The sequence below is a fragment of the Morone saxatilis genome, unplaced genomic scaffold, assembly GCF_004916995.1.
Source record: "Morone saxatilis isolate NCDOM2014 unplaced genomic scaffold, NCSU_SB_2.0 Contig18, whole genome shotgun sequence".
NCBI lineage: Eukaryota > Metazoa > Chordata > Actinopteri > Moronidae > Morone > Morone saxatilis.
Genome location: NW_023339740.1, coordinates 23,456,182 through 23,470,646, shown reverse-complemented (window position 1 = coordinate 23,470,646; position 14,465 = coordinate 23,456,182). Strand labels below are relative to the sequence as shown.

The following is a 14,465-nucleotide window of genomic DNA, read 5'->3' as shown; positions in this document are numbered from 1 at the left end:
GGGGGGGGGGGGGGTTCTTTGAGCCTGGAGGCAGATGTAGGAAATAGCTGACAGAGGCAATCACTAGTCTGTATGTGTGTGTCTTTCTGTGTGTCTGTTTTTGTAAAGGACAGCATAGGGAGCAAAAGAGAGCAAGACAGAGTGAGAGAGAAAGAGAGGAGAGGGGGGATGGAGGGGGGACTTTACCAGCATCCAAACAAAGGCAGCAAGCTGCAGCTCCAAGCTCGGTTGACAGAGGCTCCCTAAGGTGCAGTCTAGCTGATGGACAGGTGGCATAAAGGGGCTGCGTGTTGTCCAGTCAGTAGGGACAAGGGGGGTGTCGCAGGAAAGGGGGAGTAGGAGGGGAGGAAGGAAGGGGGAAGAGGGGGTGGCATTGCAAGGAGCAGCTGGTGCTGAATCCTGTCACTGTCCCTGTGTAACCCTCCAATGCACACATACAAACACACAGAACACACAGAGCACTTAGATAAACAGTACCCTGAGCTGGACTGTGAGTATCATGTTCATAGGCTGGATTTTATATCGCGAGCCATCTCTCCCTGGAGTGTATTTATTAAAGATTATATCAATTCTTCTGACCACAAGCATTTAATGAGGCAGCAGGGAGTCTGAGTGAATCCTATTATCCATCTGATCTACAAGAAAGAAAAAAAAACAACAGCTGTAATACGCCTATTTCGCACGCATGCATGAATCCAACAAGCACACACACACACACACACACACGCTTGGAAACATGCACACACACACACACACACACATAACTTAGGAGTCACATTACATAAGTATGAAACAAAGAGGGTACCTATCTCTCAACAACCAATTTTATTGGGCAATGTTCTCTCAATAGCCAATAAGTTAGAGGACACATTTTAATGTCTTCTCTCAACAATTGTCTCACAACCAACTTCTTGAGGACTTGCGGTAGTGTGAATAAAACTAGGTGAAATTGTGCCACTCAGGCAGTGGTAAATTCTCAGATCATGTGACCTGAATCAGGCTTGCTTGTCAAATGGATAATATGCTTGTTCAAGCCATGACATGCAAAGAAAGACTGACATCACCAAAACAGGATTTCACCTGATATCAGGCCTCAAAGATTCAAACTGAGGGATTGAAATCACACACAGTACACAGACACAAAAATGCACACACACACCTAAAACCTCTCCCCTGCACCATTACACCTGCGCCTGAAAAGGCTGGCATTGTTAGGAGGAGATTCATTTGAAGGCTTTAATGGCTGCTATTTAGAGGTGGAATACATTAAATAGCCCAATCATGGCGGCAGAGTGAGGTGGTGGCCCCAGCAAATATATACTGAGTGAATAGATCGACTAATTAGCCTCTAAATATGTCATTGATTCATCTAAAACAAGAGATCCCTGAGCTATTCATCTGCCTGTTCTGCATCTTCTACTCCTCATAGACTACATCCTTAACCCTGATAAAGGAGGGGCTTGGCTGGCTGGTCTCCCTTCCATTTGTCCTAATCAATGGAGGCTGTTCAGCCCAGACCCAGGGGGTCAGTGAAATTAAGTACCCAGCTCACACAGAGAGGGATCGGGCCAATGCTGGGGCAGGGGGGGAGATAGGCAAGCCCTCTGTTACCTTGGCAACTCTGCTGCTGCAGAGTGTTCCCCAATATATTCCTTAAGCCCAACTCTTCTCCCCTTGTTAGGATGGTTTGTACCAAAATGGCTACTCTCTAAGAATATTGCTTTGTGTGCAGTACGGTCATTTCTCACCATGGAAACTCATTGCAAATAAATCCAGGTATTGATTCAGACATACACAGCACTGGCATGAGTAATAAATTATTCACTATTGCCGAAGACACTTCATCGGCAAGAAAAAGTTTCAAATGCTGTATAGATAGGATGGTGAGTATGTGTACGATGCAGTGTTAATACCTTTCTAAAGATGTGTATAAGTAATATTTACAAAGGATTAAATGTAGAGGTGATTAAGAGTGGTGGCTGGAGGGTAACCAAAGATGTTTCCTCATCTCCCCACACAGTGCCTGCCCATGGCAAAATGTCAGTGTGTGAGGGAACTACAGGTGAAAATCCCTTGCAATCATTATGTCTTTTGAATATGGCTTATCTGGTTTCTGGCTTCTTGTTTGCATTGAATGTCTTATCATCAGTTTCTCTGAGGGTGACTTTCTGCTTGGAAATGTTCTACCAGGTGTTGGCAATATGGACCACAGCAACTGGGATTTGAGGGAGGGAGGAAGGAACGGTTTCTTTTTCTGTATATTTTGGATTTTCTTTTTCCTGCCAGGCCTACAAAAAGATTAACTCCAGCATTAATGTGATGTTTTAAAGTTATTCTACCATTAAAGTCTAGATGAATAACTTCATGTAGTGAATTAACTTGACAGTTTTAATTGTTTGTTTTGTCACACCCCTGCTATTAGCTTAGTGGTTTTAATCATTTTATACTTAAAGCTGTTGTTTCATTCACAGGCTTGTTCGGAAACTGCTCTTGATCTAAGTTGCTGTCTCACATCCTAATAGGGTTTTACTTAATATGTGGTGGAGAGTTTCTGGTGAAACCTACATGTCAATCATTCTCAGTTAGACACCATTAGTCTTATGACTGAAATTCAAGAGTCATACATGTCACACACAAACATATAACCTTAATGCAACCCACCTAGCCTGAAGGCATAGCTTTCCTCTTGGCACGGCTCGGCACATTCCAGTCTTGCATATCTGACATATCCATACAGGCCAGCACATATAATCCTTGACGTTAATGCTAAGGTGCCGAAAAAGGTCATTGTAAAAATATAATGATCGAGTAGATGCCTCTTTTTACTGGGGATGCTACTGTATATTCATACGCTGACAGTCACGTGAGTCATCAAAACTATATCTGTTTGTGCCATCTGTAGACCAGTGATTTACAACTGAAGAGGGCAGATATGAACTAGTCAAAGCACCTATACATTCCCCTATACTGCAAACACACGCAAATCAAGGTCAGTATCTGGTTTTGTGGTCACGATGGTCACCAAATGTTAGCGAAGTTATTATAGTAGTTGAGGCAGCTTGGAATGAGTGAGGGCCTGCAAAAGGGAGACTGGCAGATTAGTCTTGGGTTCCTGGAGGCAGCAGGATTATCCCAGAGAGGCTAGTGGGGGTCATGTCAGTTGCACTCAGACTAAAATCCCCATCTGTGGCAAACCTGGATGGAATGCCATGTGCAAAAAATCTTTACATGTGTTTCGACCTGACTGTAATACCAGATAGGTGTGGTTTTCAAAAAAAAAGCCTGACAGGACTGAAGATTTGTGTAACATGTGTGTCTTAATGGTTTGGGTTTCCTAAACCCTGATCATCTGCTCCAAACAGATTAAAACAAATGGGGTAAAATTGGGCAGGTTAGACTGGCACAACAATGAGAAAAAAGGAGGGGCACAGACATGGTTAGTCTTGCTTTACAGCATGGAAGTTTGAAGAGGAAATGGGAAGGGCATCCATCCAATACCTTTGATTTGTGGACTTCTGCCAACTCGCTTAAGCAGAGACATAAACAATTGATTAAAGAATAAGGAAAGTCCTACTCGCAGTCCTGATTTTCATGGGCTTTTTCCCTTAGACTGCATCAACACCCTTTGATAAGTCTATCAGACTATAAATGTAATCCATGATAATAATCAGTGTCAATAGACCAAGTATTTGATGGGGGTAATAAAAAAAGTATAAACATAAATGTTTTTTTAGGATCTACTATTTGGTTGTCATGCTTTTTTGCATAGAAGACCTATGAATATGTTCTGCAGGACACCAACAGGGGCTTCCTAAGAGGTCAAATACCTTCTTATCAGCACACTAACAGGTTCTGGCTTGACAAGCTCAATTAGCCAGCGCTTAGAGCAGTGTATGAGGAGCCCACACTCTCAGCACGAGGCCCATATCAACAGAACCAGGGAGATGACAGACAAGCCAAGCCCACAAAGGCTTGATTGTGGTGGCGCTGGAAGGTCGGTGAATGGGTAAAGAGGGAGGAAGGACTTATGTTCTCAGGGGTTTTGTGATGGGCTGATAAGAATCTCCCAGCTGAATGACAATGCCACTGTAAAAAGTCTTCTGTATAAATTACCTCCATTGAGGTCAAAATCATTTAATGAGCCTAACAGGAGAGAGCGCGGATAAATTAGTTTTAAATGAAAGATTGTTCGAGTGAAATTGAGGATATACTACATCTAATACATTGTTTTCATTTGCATTCTCTAGCATTGACTGACAAGGCCAGACAGCTTGCAGCACGCCTTTAATGTGGCAGCTGTATTATTTGGAACGGCAAAAAGATAAATAGTGAGGTGTTTAGGCATGCCACGCAACTGTTTTGATAAAACAGTGAGTATTTCTGGATCTCAGCTCCCTTTAATAACTCAACAGTGATCCTGTTGATGCCCATCCCTCTTGCAACACTACACTGACAGATAACGAAGCACGTTAGAGCCATGATTTCAATCATAGCCAGTCACTCCGTAATGGGAAGCCTGCCTGCTGGCATGGTGTAGACACAGATGGAATTTAAGCCATCTTTTGCCAAGCTTTCATTGGCCCTTTTCCCCATTGCCACACTTTAATAGCAGTGAGGTACAACACTCTGAATGATCCGAACTTAATCACGCTGCTTGCAGGCCCAGTTAATTCCTGTAATCTCGGAACTTTGCACTGTGTTGAGATAAAATGTCTCCTGACACCCTTGAGAGCATACACAAATATTTAATGCTTTAATATACACTCGTACAGGGTCCCTGCATAGAAGATACACGTGTACTCCTGTTGCCAAGAGGCCATCACGAATGCATGATGGTTTCTTGGCCTGTGCAACAGACCCAAGATATGTTGTGTCTACCTCCACTCAGAACATGTGGCTGTGTCTTCTTCCTCCTGCAGCCTCGAGACAAAGAGTGCATAAAAAAACCTACTTAACTACAAGCAATCTGTTGAAATAGGTCATTATGGTGGAGGCATGCTGTGAATGCACCGCGTCCCCAAATCAATACGTGAATTGCTATATTTAGTAAGAAGGTCGCAAGGAGGAGTTATCAAGGCTGTACAAGGAATGAGAGACATCAACGAATCAGCTCTGTGCTTGGCTGGGGCCTGCTTATTTTAGATGCAGATGGCTCCAAAATGTCTTCTCTGTGGAGAGTTGAGATATCCCTCATGATGGTAGAAAATGTCACATTCTGCTCAGTGTCAATGTCATAACATTACCCTTCAAGGGTCTACATTGAGACAATGTAATTTGAAATAACCATTGTGGAGGGCAATTTACTCAGTGGTATGAAAGGTTGGAAGGATTGACACAGTGGAGAATAGGTTTTTCTGTCACATAGAAACCGTAATCAGACTATGCATCACTTCAGAAATTGTAGTAATCAATACCTTAGCAGTGTGCATAAATAAGTTAAAAAAGAGAAAATGTCATTCTAGATACATTTTTTTCCTCAAGTTTGGCAATATATTTTATGAGCTATCACTCTATTTTCTGCTGCAGGTTTGACAAATCTCTTAAAAGTCATATCCTGCCACTGTTTTCAAAAGTCTATTTAAAAATAATCTCTCAGAGACATTCTGTACTTTTGCAGACAAAATCCATAATTTTAAGTGACACGTGCCACTGACAGCCCTAAACTGAGCCAGTACATATCATACTGTAAGGGGAGAGGAACGTATTCCTTTGCCAAGTGCATAACATCATGTAGTGTGGTTAAGAGAGACATAGTATAAGTCTACACTGTACCGTGATCTCTTCCTCTAAGACTCTTTAACTCCCGTCTGTCTCGCCAGTTCTCTGTATCGTTTTAACCGTATCTGTCTCCCTGATAGCTGACATGGTGTGTCTCTTTGTTTCAGCCAAAATCCTCAGCATCGTCATGACTTTGCATGGTGGAAAAAAAAGCTAAGACAAGGGGAGAGCAGAATCAAAACAACCTCATTAATAACTGTGACTAATGTATTCCAGACAGTTCTTTAAGCCTGTTACTTCACAGAGAAGAGATGCCCGTACTGGGAGGGGAGGCAGCAGTGGCCCTGGTGTGTGTCGAGACGGTGCCATACTGAGTCGGTTGGCGGGGTGGAATGAAAACACCCCACACATGAAAATGCGCTGATCTCTCCCCCACCTAAATCGCCAGAATAGCTCTGTAGAGACCACACAGCCTTGAGATGACCACAATAAACCAGAACACTGGTCCCAGCACGAAGTGAGCATTTCCCAGGCATCAAAATGCTGCAAGGCCAATCCAGGCTTTGTAGTAAACACCGGCGGGTGGTTAATGTCCGGTGTGGAGGAGTTTTGTTCGTGATTTTTCTGTTTAGCGTGTTCACTGTGTCTCACTGTTTCACTGCCTGTTTTCCTTACCTTAGTCTCTCTACAGCTAAATTTCACCTACAGCATTTTGCTGCAGCAAACCCACGTTTTCAGTAAATAGGAAATCAAATCCTGACCTAAAGTACCTCATATTTCTCTCTTTTTCACGTCAATACTTAAAACCAATTACTTAGAGGTGATGGATCTTCAACAACCTATATAATCAGTTCTGCCTCGCAGGAACTGTAGTTTGAGGTACTGGACTTGAATATAGAACTATGAAAAGTTATGTGTTTAGTGAGAAGAGCTTTTACCAACAATGGACACACAGAGCTATTCTTTAGGTAATAATTATATTTTTGCTAGTGACCACTCCAAATGCTCAGAGACAGGATTTTATAAAGCACACAGTACATTTTATGCTGTCTAGAATTACCCAAAACTTGTGGGATCTACAATTACACGGAATTGAAAGAATATACTTCAGCCTTATAAAAAGAAATTGCGCAGTAATTACCGTCTAATTTTCAAACATGATGGGGACATAAAAACATTATGATATCCCAGCACTGTACTTTAACTCATGCTGTGAGGTGCACAGGAAGCGATTGTTATTTTTCCACACAAGGCAAAACAGAGCAGACTTCTCATTAGCTTGTTGTTTACAGTCTCACCTCCTTCTTCTTCATATAAATTTAGTATAAACAGAGAATCCCTAAAGGCTTTACAGTATAAACTGTGGGAAAATAGCACTAATCACAAGGCAAAGACCTCGAGGTGGAAGAGAAGAACAGGGAGGAAAGGAGGAACATGGTGAGATTATTCTCACCCATAAACCACTGGTACATACTGTAATGTACTGGTAGGAATATTCTGAACTGACTAGATAAGGATTAGCCCAGTGGATTGTGCTACGCCTTTCATCTTCCAAAGCGTGGTTTAAAAAAAGAACTGTATCCTTTAGATGAACCCGGTTCTTTACAACAGTTATAAGAATGAGAAAAAGCGTGTCGAACCGTACCTTTCAGCCCGAAAGCTTGGGAATTCCACAGGAGAGTGGAACAGCTCATTATATTGAGTAATTTATTTGCTTAGCAGCTGCCCATGGGGAAGTAAAAAGTTTTAACATCCAGAAAATTCTGTAAGTAGTCCATTTACAAAGCAGAGCTGTCCCCCGCAGCAACAGAACACCATCCCCCTCAACCAGGTTTCAACAATTAAATCAGGCCACTGAAGCCAAGATTGTTTTCCTGCCCAACATCAAGTATGTTCATCCTGCACAATTACAGTCCTAATTGAGTACTTTGATAAACAAGCAAAAGACAATATGACAGTGTGTGATAAATGCTTTTGGAAAAAGCATATGGAATATGGAGCACTAAGTGTTTTTGTCAGACTTGCACACTGTCTTTTGTCTTCGTTTTATAGCGTGATTCGTAAGATAAAGCTTCAACTATTTTTAATCATTTAAACATGGCTCAAGGGATAGCAGTGTCAGTCTGGAGGTCTGTTGGTTGCTCCACCACTTTGGTCCAGATAGAATTATCTCAACAATTACTGGATCAAAGGTCATGAAATCTGGTACAGGCATTCATAGTTCCCGCACAATGAATTTTAACGATCCCCTGATTCTTCATCTTGCACCACTATAAGGCTGGCATGTGGTTTTGAGTGATTCATGCCAACCTCATAATGAACCGTAATCACTTTGGTGATCCCCCTAACAACATCATCAGGTCAAATGTTTAAATTTTCCAATACTTTTTTTTATGGCCAAATAAAATAAAACTAATGACATCCTCAACTGTACTGTGTTTTGTGCTAAATAGCAAATGTTAGCATGCCAAAGGTAGATGGTGAACAGGGTAAACATTATAGTTTCTGCACATCAGCATGTTAGCATTGTCATTGTGAGCCTAGACACCCCCACAGTGCTGCTAGCATGGCTGTAGACTCTTAGTCTGGTTCCTTTGACCTTCTTTTGAAGATCTGACTGAGATTTAACCTTTATCTATTCAAATTAATTTGTGGATTGAAGTTAGTGTGCAGTTGTGAGTCTTTCATCAATACCTCTTGGGCCTTGACATTTAATATAGTATATAACTATAAGCAAAATGCACAATGAAGAAATATCCAGGAACACACAGGTAGTAAAATGGCAAAAACAAAAAAAAGCAAGGTACAGTTCTGCAGTGGTTTCTCTTGACAGGCCAGAGCTTAACTTTACATGGACGGGGCTTTAGAGGCATGTGTTCAATTTCAAACTCAAACACCACTATCCTCCCAGGGAGGATGATGACAGAAACCTTTGCTCTGCCAGTCCAACTTTTGAGTTGACATTAGCCAGTGGTTTTCTAAACATTTCAGAATTAAATCCCAAACTAAAATAAATCTCAATATAAACTGCTTGATTTGGTTGTTGATTTTGCTCAAACACTGCAGAGGCCCCGGTGGTTAGATAAGGCTTGTATGGACATGATCACCTCATAGGGATTCACTGAGGTTAACGGAGATGTTGCCCTTGAATCCAATGATACTTTCTGTTTGTTGGCTTTTCTTATTTGGTTTCAGGAACTGGAATCAGCTGTTAATTGAAGTCAGCCTTTTTGTTTTCCTTTGAGAACAGCAGGGTGTACTTTGTGAATCTAAATCACTTTGATTGCCAAGTAATTAAATGCACAGGAATTTATCTTAATGACACTGCAAGAGAGATATATCGACAGCTTGGAGATTTACAGTGTCTGCTGACTCATGGTACACAGCAAAGTGAACCTTGCTGTGATAATCTAGTAAATGTACAGCAACAAAGACTTCTCTTAATTCTTACCCTCTTTTTTAACTAGTCTATTATTGTTTCTATGCAAAGGCAGAAAAGAGTGACTTTTTCACAGGATATAGTCAAAATGTGTAAAAAATTAAAAAATAAACATTATTTTTAGGTTGACAACCACATTTCTTTAATGATATAATGTGTTTTGAAAGGAGCTGTATCAGGAAATCTTCCCAGTGCATAGTAAGTAATCTCTCCGTTAAAGTAAACGAGTTAGGACGTTTATAGAATTAATATTCTCTACCTGTGATGTCTGTTTAGGCTGTTCAAAGGAGATGATGATCTCTTGTGTTTATGAGTGCAGTATGTTGATGGGCGGTGAAGCATATAACACTGGTAAGAGGAGGGAGAAGAAAAGAAAGACAACCAAGCTCTTCATGTGTCCTTGTTAATATTTCTCTTCCCCTGTTTCCTTTCCATTCTGATCTATCTCTACCCTTCCATCTCTCGCCCTCACCCATGCAACCATTTAATCTTTAATCACCTGAAGTTTAACGGGATCTTTGTTGGTGGGTGATGTTACTTATTTTAGAATCCATTAGGCTTCTGGAGAATCTTTTCTATAGGGGTTGAAATGCCTATTTTCTGTTTTACTGTACTGGTACGTTAAGGTACAGTAAGTCAAAGTGAGAGCTAATGCAGACTGCAGTCACATAGTTATATAAGTTGCTGTCGTCAAAGTTCTCAAAGGAACACACTGTCAAATAATTCAAATGAACTGAGCAGCAACACAATGAATAGCTAGTGAATTATATAACTAACAGATGTTTTTGTAATTTATACTGAGCGTTAAGGGGCACATATTCAGGTGGAGTACATGCAACAACAGTAAGCACCTTTATGTGTGGAGTAGTGAAGCGAGATCCGGTGTGAAGCAGAATATAGACCCAACCGTTTCAGTTTCTTAGTGAATGACCAAGGGGTTAACTGTGTGTGAACAACTGTGCTCATCTCTTGGATAGTATGGCCGCAGAATACACGTGGCACTTCCCACCAATGACAGGAATGGATAAGCTTTCTCTCTGCTCTCACTTTTAGAATAGCTCTAATGTAGGTCAACGGCACACAACACAAGACACCACAATTTTCTCTCAGTGTTGACCGAGTTCTAATACATCATTGGAAAACAAGGTCACTGATACTCGAGAGGGATTCCTGTCTTTAACAGTGAGCTCGATTGTTTCTCATCTTTTATCCAGACAGATGCTTGATCCATCAGTCTCCCTTCCCCGAGAGAGCGACTTGAATCCTCCAACAGGACACGAGTCGAGGACATCTGAGAGAGGCCGCACTGGGATGTTTTGACAAAGCCCTGGCCTTGTCCATGATGACAAAAGAGAGGCACGTATGGAAGGATCTCTATATACTAGACATCTCTCATTTCCTCAGACGATCCAAAGCAAATTTATCATGAACAAAATCATAAGATCTCAGGGTTGTCACCACGTGTTGCTCTCATGGAGAAACACCAGAAAACTGTCTGTGGTCATCAGGCTGTCTGGTATCTCGGGGGCTCAGGGTGAGACAGTGATAGGTGTTACGAGCAAGAACCAGACCTGCAGGAGGCCACTACAGGCGGTGAGATGACCAATAATGTAGAAAAAAAGAGGTCCTGGGATTATAAGAGGTCAAACTGACTGAATTTGAGATTCAATAGATGGTGTGGGATAATGAGGAGTGTGACGGAGGGGCATATGGAGCAGAGCCCGACATGTGCAAAAACATGTGGAAATCATTTACAGGCTTAACAGGCCACGATCTTCAAACTCAGGGAGATTCGCAGGGATCGCAGGTCACGTTATCACATCCGCATATAATGGATGTGCTGTGAAAATAAGGATGATAACATGTATGTGTGTGGGTATAATAGGTTCCTGTGTGTGCACATGATTGCCTACTGTATGGCAGTGCATATGTGTTCGTGCGCTGTAATGTGATTTGTGCACCCTGCTACACATACTGTAATGTATATTGAAAGAGCTGTATGTGTGTTTAACTCAGAGTTTTTCTCTCATTAGACTCTTCCCTTCCTCTCATTAGTGGCTCCCTCTTGTCCCTCCCTTGTTTTTTTGTGTTTGTTTTCTCCCTCTCTCCTGCTGTATAGATGTGTGCAGGGTGCAGAACAAACTGGCGGGCAGAGAAAAAAAAGCACCTGGCCACACTGAAATCCCATCACAGTGGGGAAGGGGGAATAAAGGCTCCTGAATGCTCCCTGGGGCCTCTGTCGACAGAGTGACATGTCTTAGAGCTCGTCTGTTGGCCTCCTGCTGTTACAACATCCTACACTGCGTACAGACCAAATACCAATCACAGACCTTATGGGTCTAAATAAAAAGATCAGTAATGGAAATTAAGTGATATCGCCTATGATGCAGAAATAAAGTCATGTTGTCTATGATGCCATTTAACAGACAAATGTTGCAGTAATGAACATCTGTTCAGGAGCTAATTTGTATTCCTTATGCTTAACTAAATGGTTCCTAACAGCAGCCAAAGCAGCCATCAATCTAAGAGAGTAAATAGTAATCTAAGTGTGGCTTTTACTTTAACATAATATTGTGTGAATGCCTATTGTGTAGGCTGAATGTTGACATTTTGGTCTCCCTTTCTCTTTTTCTTATTTTCTCCCACTCTCTCTCCCTCTTTCTGTTACTGCAGCCCAATGCAAATCTTCCTTCATCTTTGTTTGCACAATACACAATGCAGCGAAAGCCTTGAGGGGGTGTGTTTGTTTTGTTTTGCTTTGTGTCTTGTTCCAGCGCAGAGGACAGTCATCCAGTCATCGGCATGGCTGTTCCCCACGTGCGCTGTTAGTCAATTAGAGCTGCCATTAAAGACAGAGGCACCCAGGGAAATAAAGGCAGCGGTGTGGATTTGTCTGTGCTACGCTGATTTCCACCCTTAAACCCTCTCCAGACGAAGAGGCTGCAATAATTGGGATTCTGACAGTGGGTTAGGGGGACTCATTTCCTGCCTCCCCTCCTCTTTTCCATGTAATCATGTCTATCCAATCATGTCTGCCCAGCACCTACCTTTGCACTAGATCCCCCTTACTCTCTTTATCTACAACCACATTTGGCTGAAGAATTACTTTCCTCTTTAATCTAATTGCTCTGGGTGCAAGTGCAGGAACCCCGCTTCCAACCAGCTACAACCCACCATTTACGCAGACCTCACCAAGAGACTGACATTAAAAGAGGCGCTAGTGTTGTTCCAAATTATCTACACCGTGACCTCAAAATGCTTATCAGTCATGTGACTTACTGACTCGCTGTGGGGCCTGTTGTGCATGTTCAGCAGAATTCGATACGTCCATTGTACAGTCTAGCTGGATCTCGGAATAGTGTCACTGCCTTTGAGTGTGGAGGTATAAACCTGATTGTTTCCCGGCATCAAAACAGTTTTTTCACACAAATATTCCCGCTGCACATAAGTGGAAGAGTGCATAGAATATGTAACAGTTGCACTTTTGTATCCACTGTCTTGCTGTGTGATGTTATGTGGTGATTCTTATCCCTACAAATCTGGGCCACACCGACTGCACTGCTTATAAACTACACTGCTAAAGTCATTAACAAAAACATAACCAAAAGATGAATCAAGCTGTGACATAGTGTCTTCCTCTAAATCTTCACTGCTCTATAACACGAGCCACGCTCCCACAGTCGAGACCCTTGAACTCCCTATAGCATGGGGTTAGATGATCAGATTACAGTGAAAAAACACAAATGGGCATTGTTAAGGGAGTTTGCGATTTCACCCATGAACATGGCTCTCATTGTGCCCCACTGAAGAGAATGCTTTTCATCCTGGAGTCAACAACAAGGGCAAACAGGACCTCATGTGTCTCTGTGGTGCACCATCTCCTTAAGGCTCTGAGGGGAAGAAGGGTCTCTCTTTTCAGGGCTGTCTCTGCTGAAAAGCCCTGGTGTGGTTCCCTCACTCCCAGCGCTTCTTAGAGAGGAAACTTAATCTCACTTGTAAGACAATCGCAGAGAAAAAGGCCTCAGCAATTTGATGTAAGCACCCGCCTGTACTGTCAATATTTTGACAGATTTCATGACAGCATAATTATTTGCCAGGATTCCTGCCAAGGATTTAATTGTTACATGCGTAATTACACGTTTAGTTGCAGAGATGTTGGAACAAAGCAATGGTTGCGTTATTAATATTACAGTACAAATAGTCTCTTTCATCTTCGCTGCTCCACAATCCAGCTATGAAAGGGGATATCTTCCAAACCCTCCGAGGGCACCTCTCACAAATCAATTCATTACCCCATAATATCGCCAGGCAAAGGCGCATCTTTCATAAATCAATTCATTAACCGACTTCTGGCAGTTGAAAGGCGGCGACTGACCACAGTTTCAAGCACTGATATCGGCTTTCAGAGTTTGGGAAGATGACTAGAGAGCAGATCAACTTGTGGCAGTCTTCAATCAAAATGGGCTTCTGAACAACAGGGGAACCACAGAATAATATCCCTTTTTGACTGTAATGGTTTTATTTTCTTTCTTGGTAAAAGACACACTTCCCTGTTGTTTCCACTGAGGCTCATAACTATTGTATGGAGCCATAAAAATACATCTCCGTGCGTAGCGTTTTGCTGCATTCCACAGCTGCACTCTCAGATAATGCATTCTTTTCATAAAGCTTTAATATTCAGTCACTGCATCAAGTGATCGGGGAAGACCAAGCGACAAAGAGAACGGTGGAAATCTGTCTGTGTTCTGTCAGAGTCACTATCTCTGAGCCCTGCACTGCTCAAATCTATAACATTCACTGCAGTGGGGGGTGATGTAGAAGAGAGCATGCAGTCAGTGAAGCTTTTCTTCTGGTGGACGTTGGCTAACAAAGCCAGTGTACAGCAGGCATGGAGAAATAAACAGGAGGGTGGTCAGGAAGGGAAGGTAAAATGCTGCATTTTTTCAGTCAAAAAGTCTCATGCCCAGCAGCGCGAGGATATAAATGAATCAACATGCTTTCCCTGTTGCACTGACAGCATTTAATTGTATAATCCTGTTTAGCACAAAAAAAACCATGACAGAGGACACCCCTGAGATGTTTCAATCCACCACATGCAGTGAATTACATGTAGGTCAAAAAACAAGCAGATTTGTGTAATTATGTGGGACTGTGGATTCAAAGTAGCTTGCTACAGCAGAGTAGCTATCTTCACATGCCTCTTATTGGTCTGTATTCCTTGAGGAGGAGCTGGTGCCTGTCCTCATTAGTAGTCATTGAGCGGGGGCCTGGCAGTGTTTGTGAGGCAGCACCCATCACGTTTCCCCTC

General features: G+C 42.2%; 1 protein-coding gene across 1 annotated transcript in view; it reads right to left on the bottom strand.

The window, feature by feature from the left end:
• Positions 1-14,465, bottom strand: part of ephb2b (eph receptor B2b) — a 115,324-nt gene that overhangs the window by 45,805 nt on the left and 55,054 nt on the right. The window lies entirely within an intron of this gene.